Source organism: Grammomys surdaster, unplaced genomic scaffold, assembly GCF_004785775.1.
Source record: "Grammomys surdaster isolate TR1022 unplaced genomic scaffold, NIH_TR_1.0 280, whole genome shotgun sequence".
In the NCBI taxonomy this organism is placed as follows: Eukaryota; Metazoa; Chordata; class Mammalia; order Rodentia; family Muridae; genus Grammomys; species Grammomys surdaster.
This window is the reverse complement of record NW_021604721.1, coordinates 2237817-2250012: the sequence shown is the minus strand read 5'-3', so window position 1 is coordinate 2250012 and position 12196 is coordinate 2237817. Positions and strand designations below refer to the sequence as shown.

Below are 12196 nucleotides of genomic sequence, written 5' to 3'. Positions count from 1 at the left end.
TCAAGAGTTGATGGACAACCAAAGTAAACTCAAAATGTGGTGCCATGGAAGAAAGAAAAGCAGGAGTTTTTCTGGGGAACTAATGCCATCACCCTTAGAATACAACATAGGGGACCTCTAAAACAAATGACCATCTGAGAAACTGGAAACAGGGCAGAGACAATCCATGGGAAGGCTTAAGGGTTTCAGAGGAATGAACTGCAGTAAGATTTAAAAGTCTGCTATTTGTTTAACACAGTTAACAGATGACTAGAAGTGGGCATGCTGTGTGTTTATAAACATCTTAAGGCTGGCTGTAAACATGAAACCTAGAGCAGAATTGCACACTATAATACTAAAAGGATTTAGCTTGAGCAAAGGATTCAGAAGAGAATTGATAAGTAAATATGACGGCGTTCTTTCTTCTAGAAATCCCTTCCATTTAGAAGCTGCCAGGAAGGAGAGGGTTTCAAGGGCAAATGCGACCCAGAGAGTATGGCTCCACCCAGCTCATTTCTTCAATGTAATGAACTAGTAGAAACATTAAAGTCTGATCAGTCTGCACAAAATTACTCAGGTTGTTTATTTATAGAGTTTTTGGGCAACCAGAAGCACAGAACTTCAGATTCCTGTTTAATCCTTATTTGTTCTAATAGTCTGTCATTCTTAGACAGTGGTCAACCTTGTTCCTGTTGAGGCTGGCCTTTAAAACTTCATTCTTCCAAAGCTCAAAGGATTTGGCTCAGGAGTGAAAGAGAAACAATTGACTGACTGTAGTTTTCAAGACTTGAGTGTGCTTCCAGCTGTAGTTCAAAGGTACACTACCAGGGTGTTCAAGAGGTTTGCTGTGGAATTATTTCTCCAAATACCCAGCCCTCTGTGGGTTTTTTTTTGGGGGGGGGGTGTACTGGTAGGATGTAGTGTGCTATTTTGCTTTTGCATCTAAAAAAAAATCTGTTCTTACTAAAATGATGGTACTATTTTCCTCTTAAGGTTGCTTTCCAATAAAATTAAGATAATAATTGTGTTTGGGATTCTGTGCTCCAAGAGTGTTTTGTTTGTCTAATTTGACTTATACAAAAGTTTGTGCCAAAAAGAATGCCAAACACAACTATAAAATCAACACTAATTGTGGTGGTGTCCAATCCCCAGGTGCAGAGTGCAGGGAACTGCATATAAGGGGATCTTACATTCCCACTGTTTTTTCCTAACCCACCCCTGTTATTAGTATCTTTTTCTGGGTATTTATAGATATTCTCATGCTGTGACTTGTGCTGTGGAGGACTTGCTAGTTTCTGAACCTCTTACTGAATTCTGTGGCAGGTGTCTGTCTTTAGAAGCTCTCTGTGTTTTCTTTCGAGTTCTTCAGTTGTCTCCTGTCTTCTGTTCTTCCTGTCTTGCTCCCTATCATCTAGAACTTGGTGGCACCGACCTGCTGGGCCTGTTAGTATTGCTGTCATGGTATTACAAGGCCTCAGAGGAAGAGAGAAGGGGGCAGAAAGGAAAACAGGAGAAGTACATAACTAGAAACTGGTACAGTCTTTTAGGAGAGCCTTCATTTTTAACTATGTATTTATGAATTGAAATCCCCCCCACAAGTAAAATAGCTATAAAATCTTGGAGCAATTCCAGTTGTAAGGGAATCCTTTAACTTTAGAAATCTCAAATATATTTTAGGAAAGAAGAACAATGGTAGACTAAAGAACAGTATCTGAAATAACTGGCAGAGCTAGTAAGGGGGTTTGTAAATGTTCTTACTGCTAACCCAGGAACACCTGAGTTCAATCCTCAGGTCTGACAGGGTGGACAACAGAACTGACACCCATATGTTCCCCCACACACACCCTCACACTGAAACACTTGGTCCCACACACATGCATGCACAATAAACACATAAAATTTCAAAATAAAAAAATTCTGAAATTAACTAGGCCTACTTAAACATTTCTCTACAGTAGTAGAAAGAGAATGCTTAAAAATATATTTTGGGAAATCTGGGATTGGAAGCTTTAAACCATCATCTCTTAAAGCACTATGAGATGATCATAGATGATATAGGAAAAATACTATTTCTATAATTATGAATTCATTCATAGGATTATCTTCTATTCTTTGGCTTCCATTTACAGTGGCAATTAAAAGATTTCCTTCTCAACTAAATTTATATAATAAAAGTTTATTTAAAAATGGCATATACCTCCGACCATGTTGTGTTTAAATATACATTTATGATCACAATGTAGGTGATATGTAATTATAATTATAATAATTATAAGATTGTTTAACAGATGCTAGACATAGCTTTGGTGAATGAACAACATACACTGTTTGCCTTGGCAACAGTAACCTTAAAACTTAAGATTACTGTTCAACCTCTCAGTTATGAACTGAACACAGGTCAATTTATTTCACCCTAGATGACAACTGTGCAGTATATGCATAGTAAAGTACTATTATTAGATCAATTTAAAAGTTCGAATAATTAGTATTTTAAAATAATTCTGAGGTTTCTGGGGATATCTGTGCAAATATGTTCTTAGGAATATATTTGTATAAGTGTATAAGAAGTTATGAGGGGGGAAAATAACCTTGACTGCAAGGTGAGTGTGCTGAAAAGTTTAGTTTAGAGGAGAGCAAGGACGGGCAGCTTGATCTGTATGTGGGACCCACACACAACTGCAGCAGGGGCTGCAGCCTGTTACCTGCCTGCCTACAAATCCCCCACGCCTAAATGGACAGCTTTATCTGGCCTCAGTGGGAGAGGATATGTCTAGCAATTTGATGTGCAGGGAGGGGATGTGTGGCGTGTTGACCCTCAAAGGCAGGCTTCCCTTTGTAAGGGGAATGGGGGAAGAATTTATTTGAGGGGTACTGAGAGGAGGCAAAAGGCTGATATTGGGGTGTTATAAAAATAAGACAGCTAGGAAACATACCACTTCTTTCCCCCCCAATAATTTATTAAAACATCAAATTTTATTTAAATACGAATCTTTTCCATCTTTTGAAGAGATTAAACCAACATGAAGTCTTGTACCAAAAAGAAATGGATGCTTCCTAGCTTTGGAGGAGAACGCTCCCACAGTCCTTTCTTAGTTCTCATAGCATTTGCTGTATTGATGGAGAATTCTGACAAAAATGGATTCACTCTTATAATTTCTCAACTGAGCCACTGGCAAACATACTGTATGTATCAGAAAGAATGACAACCAAAGCTACTAAAAGCATCCTAGAGGCTAAAACTATAGATTGGGATGTATGCAGACTCATTTGAATCTCAGCTTTGTCACATGGAAACAAGTTACCGAAAACAAACAAACAACTACCACCAACAAAACACCTTGAGCTAGGAATTGGAGACAATAAAATGAATGAGGTTTTCTTTTTGCTGTTGTCTCTTGAGTATACACTAACTGGTGCTTCTCTTTAACCCAGAAATGTGCTCTGGATAAAGGCTTCCAACCCACCACCAGAAACCCTTCCATCCAGAGAACCAGAAAAGGGGGAAGTTAAGCCTGGAACTGCTAAAGCTACCTGAATCTGTGTGGGGTTGTAGCTCACCCGTGTGTGTGGGTCCTATTGGGCTGAGTTGTGGCTCCCATGCATCTGCCACCCCAGGCATCTGGAATCAAGGCTCAGGGAGCAGAACCCTGGGAATTTGACTGAGTTTACTCCACGTGGCACCGGGCGGATGTAGAGCTGTGAAAAGTCACAGAACTCCGCTGGGGCATGGAGAGATCACAGTCTGAGACCCTCGGGGGCAGAGCTCTTAGGTGGGGACCCCCAGCAAGAAGACGTGCAGAGATCGACTGGTCTCAGACTCCTGGGCTCCCAGGTGCTGCCAGGAGCCATGGAAGAGTTGAGACTGGGGGGAGTATGGGCTGGACCAGCCCGCAGCTGAGGGGGATGAGGGAGAGAAGCTCCAATGCCCCTCAGGGTAGTGAGACTCTTGATCACTGCGACTCGCTTAGCTGGGTCATGGCTGGCTAGGCTAACTTGCTAGAGTTGGCAGGCCTCCATGGCTGGAATGCAGAGAAGTTCACAGAGGGAGATTAGATGGTGGCTCATTGGTTGAAGGCCCCCTTTACAGTTCTCTACTGCAGGCCCCAAAGACTCCAAGAAGTCCATGATTTTAAAAGGTTTATTGTCATGGTGGAAAGCAGATGAAGCTGTACCCCGTGTCCTCAGGGCGTGTCCTCAAGGCGGGCCTGAGGTTAAATATATTTTGCAGGGAGAAGGGTCTGGGAAGAAATGTTTAATTGGCTACATCCTCTGGCCTTTAGGTATCTCATTAATATGGAGATCTCTTGAGGCTCTAAGGCCTTCTCCCTGTGCTATGTGACAGAAGGCCACAAACCTTTCTTTGGGAGGGGCTGTGGATGGCTGAAGCTAAGTGAAAGGAACCAGGGCCCAGGAACAAGGCCGAGCTCCTACCGTCCTGTTAGGGTCACCAGGGTTGAAAGTAGACTCAGCTGGGTACCCCACTGCCCCACAGCCCACCACCCCACAAATCTGATCCATTGGAGGACTGGCCAATAAGCAAGTAGAGGGAAGAAACTTCTTCATCAGCTTAAATTTAAAGCCCCAGCATCTTTTTAGTCATTGTAGACAACGCCCCCCCTCATTAAAAACAAGTACTCTGTATGGATTTTTCCTTTTGAACTCTAACAGGGCTCCTGTAACATAAAACAAAGCTCAAGTGAATGATGAAATTTGTTTCTGAAAAAAATTCAGAATATAATTTAAAATAAAAATATTAAAACTAAATTTTCTTCGAAAGGGAGTGATTTTTCATCTCTAAGGCCGTACCTAAGGCAACTTTTGTGGTTAGATGACTTGGTTTTCTTTGAGAGAAATTATTTTGATTTCTTTGGACCTTGGTTCTCTTTTATACAAACTTAATAATTATTAGGAAGTTAGTTAAATAAACACACGTGAACCACAAGTGACCATTACAGAGATTGAAATAAATTTAAAATCAGCTAATACATATTATCAAAGTCGCAGGACAGATGTTACTGAAATAGACAATGGGTTTTAGGAAAAGGTGTTGTTAAATGAGGGTAAAATTTGGGGGTTGTCTTTGCTTTGGTCCAAGAGTGTGATATTTATATTTGTCTGTGAAAAACAAAATCCTATGTAGGTACAAAAGCCATGAACGGAAGGCATAGGCTCAAAATGTCATTTCAGCAGTGTGCCCTGAGCAGCTCTGACTGGCCTTTGGAAGTCAAGTCACTGCTGTCTGACCTTTGGGCGCCTGGGATGGGTGCCTATAGCTGCACCCGGCCTGGAAGGGGCCCAGGCACTTCCCAGTGTTGCCTATCTGTACACTGCTAACTCCTTTATAGCTTCCATCTCCAGGAAAAAGCTATTTCCTAAGCCCAGAGCAAGCTTCAGGCTAGTGTCCATTGGTGTTTAACTTTGTTGCAAGTGAACAAGAGTCCCTTCTGCCTCCTCTCTTCCGGTAAGTGGCAAGGAATCCAACTGAGGGCCTGAAGCTCTCACAGAGTACCAGGGTAGCTATAGCTAAGTCAGGGGACGCCCAGAAGCAGGTGGGGGACCAAGAAACGTGGTGGCAGCGGACTGATCCCTTCAGTCTAAAGGCCTCCGTGGCCAGTCAGTGCCAGGCGGGGTAGGGCGGCGTAGAGGGTGCGGAGATTACCGCGGCGCCACCAGAGACGCGCAGAGCAGGGGAGCCTCGAGGTCCCCCCAGGAAAGACTGCAAAAAAGAAAAAAAAAAGCCGATGACAACAGGCAGTTTCCCAAGATCGAATAAAAAGAGAGGACTTCTGCGCCGGTAAAGATCCCCTGTTCTACCGGCGGCCTGCCGCGAGGCCCCAGCGGCCACCCTAGCCCCAGGGCGCAGGCGGCGACGTCCCCCCTCCCCAATCAGCCCCCCTCCTGCCTCTAGGCTTCGGCTCCGCGAGCAAGGGAAAGGCTGCCCACGACGCGGCGCACGCTCCGGCGGCTCCCAGCTTGCGAGCAAACCTTTCCCCGGATCGGTGCCCTAGAGAGGGGACAGAGCAGTGGGGACCTGCGGAGGGACAGCCGGCCACCCGGCGCGCGCGCTTTCTCTTTTCTTCTGCCTTTCCCCTGCCTCTCGGCTGCCTGGACTTTGCCTCGGCTCCTTTCGTCCTCCCCCTCGCAGCCAGCTCCCCCACCCCGCCCCGTTTCTCCCCCACTTGTGTAAGCTATTTGTTGGGGGTGGCCGAAAGGGATGTCCTGTTTTCACCAGAGACACGGCGCGAAGGGAAAACTTAGACACTGGAAGGAAAGCGAGTAAATACACAGATCGGACCCGCAGATCACTGGCTGGGACAGACAATTGAACTTCGGGAGCCCAAGGCGGTCCGGGCCCCCAGAGGTGAGTATCCTTTCTTCATCCGACCCGTTTCCTGAAGTCCAATAGGGGAGGAGGTGTCCAGATTTGGATCTTCCCCCCAAACTGTCCCCTAAAAAGTGCTGGCTAGACACTTTGAAGTGCGTGGATGGAAGACGCGCCCAGGGAGAGTGTGTGAGCCTTGGAGTTCTCTCCGTTACTCAACACTGGTGTCCCGTGGCCAGGGTCGCTAGGAACTCAGTGATGCGCTCTGCCCAGGAAGACCCTCAACGACCCTAAGGTCCCCAGTAACCTCTCTTGTCTGGCGCTGGGCTCGGAAGGCGGGGGACCTGAGTTAATCCTCGTCCCGGGTGCAGATCCTACCTGCCCCTCGGAAGGCTTGCACCAGACTCTTCCCACTCCCACCGGGTGACATTTAATACTTTGTGATGACCCGCTACACGGAATAAGGGTGCTACCTCAGTGTCCCCTGGAAAGCCGTGGGCGCCTGGGTTTGCGTGAGGCCGGGCGCGCATGTACCCAGGGGCCGAGCCCTGGTCTCCAGGTACCAGTAGCAGTCTAAACAGCGGGGACCTCACTTTAATGGTTTTTATGTGGCATGGACGAATGTCTCCTGCAGTGTGCCAGGGTCTGTGAAATTAGAGGCGCCTTGTCAGAGGAGTCGCGTTCATTGGCTCCAGGAGTGGATGCTAGAGAGCAATTCTAATGTCTCCAAAGCCTAGGACCAGGCTGGGAGAGCAGGTTTCTCTCAGAGCTCACTGGGTCTGGGGAGGCCGTAGCACTCTAACAGTTTTTAAAGCTTGGTCAACTGGGACTCGGAGACAAACCGTGTGAGCCCGGTTCATTTTGCACGCCACGGGAACCCAATTTTTAAACTTTATTTTTCGATTAGTGCTTAATTTTTTCCTCTCTTTTCTTTGTATTCGAAATTCACAATCTCTCTAAGAGAGACTGGAGAGTCCGTGGCAGCGCGGTAGCAAAACTAAGGGAGTGTAGTTTGATTTTTGTCACCTTCCCCTTGTTTGGGATGTTAGCGCCTTAGCTCTCAGCCGCCCATCCTTCAAGTTCCCAGAGGCTAACGCGGGTTTTCGGTTTGGGTGGGATCGTCGTGGCCTTCTCCTTTTCTCCGGACAGCGCAGGTATCATTCAGGGAGCCTCCTGAACCCGAGGTCCCCAAGGAAGGTGCGCATTCCCGCCCGGGAACAACCTATGTGGCGGCTCACCAAGCGCGTGGCTTGTGTGTTTTGGTTTCTGCGCAGCTCCACATGGGGCATCTCCGTGTGCGTGTATGCTGTGTACTTGATCTGTGAGGAGGTAACTAGAGTCTCGTGTTCAAACCCAGTGGGCCCTTGGCCATTAATTTGCTTTCCTGGCTGTCATTACAGACACTTCCAAAATCTGATACCTAAAGAGATCCAACAGGTTGGGTTTCACATTAAGAGCCCACACTTAACAGTTTTCTTTCTCCCTCACCCCCTTTGGCTCGGTACTCGGGGATCAACATAATTGTTGGAGCGAAATACATCTCGAATATGGCATTCTGTTGCTCTTCTCTTAGCAGCCGCCTTTTTGCACCTTCGACCGTTTGTCAGTTTTCAGCACGGGCTCCTGGGGGACTTAGGTGGGAGTCTTTAGGAGTGTTTAGCAACTGGGACTCCCATCAACAACTTCTGAAGTTTCATTTACCCGCGGGTGACTGACAGCGCTGAAAGTGGACCGTGGCATTGTTGTTTGCTGAGTTCTTTTCTTTTAATTTAATTTATTTTTTTAAGTTTTAAGGCTTCTCCAGGACAAGACTTATATTTGATACAATTCCCCCAATGAAGTGTGATATTTAAGTAGAAACATTACCTATTTTTAATTATAAAAAAACATATATTTTGTCGGGCTTATACCTGAGAAACAAAACCTAGCAGAGAGAATTCTAAAACAAAATAATTTGATACGCTTTATGGTGCGTTTTAACAGATTTGCACTCAAAGATATTTTTACTTTAAAAAATATTCTGCCAAGAAATTAAAAAAAAAGCAATAGCAACATGAGACAGACTGTTTTGTGTGGAAGGACTGCCAGAGTCTGAGTTTTGTGGCAATAAACCCCAACATAGACAAAAGTTCCCCACGTTTACAGACTGTAAAAAGAGTTACTTCCACCTGATTAAAGATAGTAAGTAATTCAAAGGTAAGCACTTTCATAATGTCTGCACATGAATGTTAAGAGAAAAACAAATAAACCAGCACCAAAATCTTCAACATTAACAGCTTTGGCCATAACATAGCTGAACTGGCTTGAAACCTCATAGTCTAATGATTAAGTCCTTGTCCTTCCTATTATGTCTTTAAAACGCTGGTTTTCACAAACCTGCTGCCTGCCTTCATGAAGTAGATGAACATAAACACAGCACACTGCTTTCCTGTTTTAAGATCACCTCATCCAAGGGAATTTCACAGTTCTAAGTGGAAAGGGGTATTCAGTTCTTCCCCTTTTATTAATGTTTATCTCATTGAACATTTCAAATTTTTCGTTTCCAAAACAAAGCTGTGTATGTGAATTCATAAGTAACATAGTGTTGGCTAACATATTGCAATGAAAAAGCTTCAAAACCCTACAACTTGTGTAAAAAATAAGTGGATTTAAGAACAGTTTGTTCTCAATAAGAAATACAAACATGAACAGTTAGGCATTTCCTAGAAAATGGAAGAAAAAAATGTCTTTGTAAAGAAGTTTCTTTTCGAAGAAAGATTTGCAGATATTTCTAGGTTAAAAAGAAAGCATATTCTCCATCTCTAAATTTTCTTTTATTTATCTTGTGATTTATGGTATAGATAAATTTTACATACCCATAGGAAATACAGTGTTCAGTTTCATGTTTTTTGTCACTGATGTAAGCTCTGTGTGGCTGATGCGATGTCTAAAAATACATTTATGTGGCTTGGTCCTTCATTTATTAAATGTGATGAACCCGAGTTGAATCGGGTAGAAACTTTGAAAGGGTAAGATAATAGAAAAACCCATGGCTGTTGATGGAAAAGCTAGAGTTTTGGAAACATGCATGTTCTAATTTTGACATAACAAACTTAGGCTTTGTTCACATTTGTGCAGTGGAAGCTCACAGGCTTCATGCAGAATTCAAGAAGAAAGATAATCCCTTTTGAGATTCAGTGAAGTGCTAAGTAATTTAAGAATGCTAGCATTTATTATGTTTTTACATTATCTTCTGCATTTTTTTTCTATTGGGTAAACTTAAGAATACTCAGCATTCAGTAAGAACAGGCCCCTGTTACAGGGGGCTTATTCACCATAGTCCTGTACTGCAGCTGCTGATCATATTTCATGGAGCTGTTAAAGCACTTAAAACCTAAAATTAGGCACTGTCTGGTTGTAAATATTTCAGATCACTCATTTGAGAAACAAACAGCAAAGTCTGTTATCAAAAGTATGGAATCCAGTCATGGAGGAGATAGGCAAACCTTGTTATCATCTTAGTGGGAACATAACCCTGACAGTTTCTTTTTCGGATGGATATTATCCCTCCATATTCTCAACTCTTACACTGTGTGTCTCAGTAGAGTATCTTAAACTAATTGTATTCAGAAGTACAGTTGGGGATTTTATTACAGCGGTTACCAGGTGAAAGAAATCAACACCACCCAGAATGGGTGGCAGTGATGAGTACTCGCTCCTCTCATGGAATTTTCCTGGTGAACTTAGAAAGGACATGCTCTCTCAGACATTGGCCCTCCAGATGGGTTAGGTGCAAGAGTGTCTTTAACCATTCCCATGTTCAATGCAGCATTTCACAGCTTGATGTGTCTGAGTGCAAGGAACTGAATATTCATTAAATTGTGCATAGAGCCAAGCCTGGTGTCATTTAGCCTGAATTTGAGTGGAAGAAAATAAACAACAGCCACATATTCAAAAGTATCCCAAGCCACTTTGCTGGCTTTAAGAGGTCTGAAGACTTTGTAAACACTACTGTCGCTTAATATTGTTGTGGCACACACAGTACATTATGGTATACTCTAGTGATTCATCACTTTCCTCTGAACTTCCTGGTACTCTTCTTGCTCTATCCATGTGTTTGCTGTAAAAGGGTGCAAATTTTTTTTTAACACACCACTACTCTTAGAGATGAAACTGATAAAAAACAAATAAACAATAACAAAACAAAACAAACAGAAATACTTTTGGATCATCAGGCTCACATGTATAGGGAAGTTTAAGACAGTTTCAGAGAGTTGCTTCTAAGTCTCACATAACCTTTTCTGTCATTGAAGGTGCTAATTGATCTTAGCTCTGACCTAATAGTCTAGTTTGATATTTGAAACGTTTTAGTATTGGTTTGGCCTTTTTCTCACCCTTTTCAGTCTATGGTCGATAAAAAGGACACCCTGTGAAAATATCTGACTTGCTTTTACCACATCAAGCATTTTAATAAGACATATTCATGATTTAAAACAGTTTACATGTAGTAAGCTATTTTATTTTAATAATATTTTGGACTATGGAAGGAAGAACCACATGGTCCTATTAGTAATTTAGGCTGTTATCTAGTAAGTAGTTTTGTTAGGTTGTATAATAATGTCTACCATCACATTTGAGTATTTTTAAACCAAAGTCTTATTATTCCAGTATAAAATACATATCATGAAAATTTGTATCTGAGATTGTACTTTCTTAGGTATATTTATATCTTAAAGTATGTTCTTAAATAAAAGATGTCTTCTCAGAATAGTTGCCAGATAACTCTTAGTTCAAGTCAACATCCTATGGACTCAACGTGACAGGCTAGCTAGCATCGATTTAGGATCTAGTTCTTGTGAAGCACTGCTGTGCAAAGTTTATGGGATTAGCTAATCTTAATCCTTTCAGTTATGCTGTGAACGAACCCAGCAGATGCTTTCATTAGTCCCATTTTACTGGTGAAAATGTTGAGATCCATTTTTACAGCAGCAGAGTGGAGCCAAGGTCTTAACTTCTCAGTCCCACCCATCATGCTAGGGTGTTGATCCCAGCAGCTCAGCGTGGGAATTTTTCATGAAGGGTCATGATAGCATTCATTATTTGTTACCTAAGAGAAACCAGATGATAGGAAAAGAAGCTTAATTTAATTGTTTAAGACAGGCCACAAAATACACTGAAGTGAAACAAACATTTAAATGCCATGTATTATATTTTTATTTGGTGTGTGGTGTTTGTGTGTGTGTGTGTGTGTACGCGTGCACGCGTGTGTGTAGAGCAGAACACAACTTGTGGGAAATGGTTATTTCTTTGCACCAGGCAGGTTCCAGGATGGAATATGGCTCTTCAGTCTTGGTAGCAAGTCTCTACTCACTGAGCAATCTCACCAAGCTCTTAAGTACCTATGTAAGAAAACAAATAACAGTCAGCAAATGCTTTGTCCAAATGAGGAAGGTTGCTAATAAACACTGATCCTGTGAAAACACTTTGTGATAGTCTGCAATCATCAAGAATTCATGGCCATCTCTGTGGAATATTTTATTTTTGTCTAGAATTTTCCTTTACCTTTCAGGCTTAGCCTTTAATTCGATGTCACCAGTTTTATTTGTTTGTTTTGTGTTGTTGTTGTTGTTTCAAGCTTGAAAGCCGATTAAGAATCAGTCAACACCTTTATACTAAGTCAACTCATAAGGAACACACTTCCTAACAGTGTGAGCAATGGGTTTACAGAGGAAGGCTTCAGTTAGAAGTGGCCTGGTCCTATTTCAGAAATACTTCAAATTTATGTGGTTATTATGCTCAGCATGTATAAGTTTTCTTTTTAAGCAAACACATTTTCCTATAAATATCTCTTTTGAAAGTTTAATATTTTGTATTTAATATTTTTGTAGGAAGCTAGTAGCTCCCACTGTTAGGTGT

General features: G+C 42.6%; 1 protein-coding gene across 2 annotated transcripts in view; it reads left to right on the top strand.

Annotated features, from left to right (window-relative positions):
- The first annotated feature begins 5316 nt into the window (after positions 1–5316).
- Eya4 (EYA transcriptional coactivator and phosphatase 4) overlaps positions 5317–12196 on the top strand; it is a 232673-nt gene continuing 225793 nt past the window's right edge. The window contains exons 1-2 of one of the 2 annotated variants that reach the window (XM_028777356.1): positions 5317–5440; positions 6212–6340. The gene's annotated coding sequence lies outside the window, so the exon portion shown is untranslated. Of the gene's footprint in view, positions 5441–6158; positions 6341–12196 lie in introns of those variants that run through there. The other variant, XM_028777357.1, reaches the window with a different exon arrangement.